The sequence below is a fragment of the Rhincodon typus genome, unplaced genomic scaffold (assembly GCF_021869965.1).
Source record: "Rhincodon typus isolate 14 unplaced genomic scaffold, sRhiTyp1.1 hic_rhity00007886, whole genome shotgun sequence".
Classification (NCBI taxonomy): domain Eukaryota; kingdom Metazoa; phylum Chordata; class Chondrichthyes; order Orectolobiformes; family Rhincodontidae; genus Rhincodon; species Rhincodon typus.
In genome coordinates this window covers 808-2,240 of record NW_025973524.1, presented here as the reverse complement: position 1 = coordinate 2,240, position 1,433 = coordinate 808, and the positions used below count along the sequence as shown (strand labels likewise).

At 44.8% G+C, this 1,433-nt stretch overlaps 1 protein-coding gene across 1 annotated transcript in view; it reads left to right on the top strand.

Moving 5' to 3' along the window:
- The window catches only part of LOC109925031 (maternal B9.10 protein-like), a 5,266-nt gene extending 4,132 nt beyond the window's left edge, over positions 1 to 1,134 (top strand). Inside the window, exon 5 of the mRNA XM_048594299.1 lies at positions 14 to 1,134. The gene's annotated coding sequence lies outside the window, so the exon portion shown is untranslated. The remainder of the gene's footprint in view (positions 1 to 13) is intronic.
- Positions 1,135 to 1,433: the final 299 nt, after the last annotated feature.

Genomic DNA, 1,433 nt, shown 5'->3' with positions numbered 1-1,433 from the left:
GAGAGAGAGAGAGAGAGAGAGAGAGAGAGAGAGAGGCGCAGAGATCAAGTATATCAACTAGATTCTACTATGAGGCTGCTATGCTTGACGGCATTGTGTCAGGTCATACAGGCAGGTCTGTGTGTATGTGTCTCAGTGTGTGAGTGAGAGAGTGAGTGAGTGTGTGTGTGTGTGTGAGAGAGAGAGAGAGAGATACACACACTGCCTGCATATATGAGTATGAAGTTTACACTACTGCTCCTGTGGGGCTGTGTATATTTTCTCTGGCATGGAGACAGTCTCTGTCATAAATCCAGAAGCTCAGGTATCTCACTAAATACGGGGTGTCTCTGTTCATGTGTACCTGTTGAATTTAATGTCCCTTTGGGCTTGTGAAATATGTCATTTCGGTACTTTTCCTGACCACTGTCAGCTCACTCATGTTGAAATTTGAGCCCCACTCGCATACAAAGAAATTTAAAATATGATGCCTCCCATTGCCAAATAGTCCATCAGGGTCCACTGAGCACCAGGGGGCACCTGTGCATTAGGGCCAAAGTCCGTGGGTCAGAAACTGGCAATGAAAGAACGTGTTCTGCAATATCTGTTTGGCAATTTTAAATTTAAAATATCAGAATTTTTTTTTAGAAGTTGGATTTGGAGAAGTATATTCTCAGGGTGGGGGGAGTTGGTGAGGTGTTGAGGAATAAAGTCTGGACTCTCTGGGATTTTTTTTTAAAGCTGGTGTTCCCCCTCAATGTGTAAATGGTTATTTGTGTCTCTCTCTTCCAGGGTGGGTAAGGGACTCCCTCCTTAACCCCATCCCCAGCTGAAGAGATTCTCCTGACTTTTTTGACTAATCCCCTGAACACGTCAACTGCTGCTTCTGTCCCAGGGATACAAGCTCCCCAGGGGTTGGGGATGTGGAATGGGGAGGGGGAGTGGACACCCCTGACAAAGACCCATTTTCCACACCCCCAACCCCCCTCTTTGGCTCTCCAAACCTTTATAAAAATCAGAATAATGATGCAGACTCGCACAGTGTTACTCTTCCCAATTTGTGAATGGGAGGGTTTTTATAGTAAAAATTATATTTATTGACTACATTCGTGTTCCCAATTGTAAATTGAATAAATAATTACCGGTTTGCTTTCAGTGTCTTTCTCATCCTCTCTTTGTTCTGTTCTGTGTTAAAACACATTAACCTACAGCGTTTTTTTTGTTCTGTCTGTGTGGAGTTTGCACATTCTCCGTGTCTGCGTGGGTTTCCTCCCACAATCCAAAGATGTGCAGACTAGGTAGATTGGCCATGCTAAATTGCCTGTAGTGTTCAGGCATGTGTAGATCAGGTGGGTTACAGGGGGATAGGTCTGGGTGGGATGCTCCAAGGGTCAGTGTGGACCTGTTGGACTGAAGGACCTGTTTCCACACTGTAGGGATTCTGATTCTAAAAC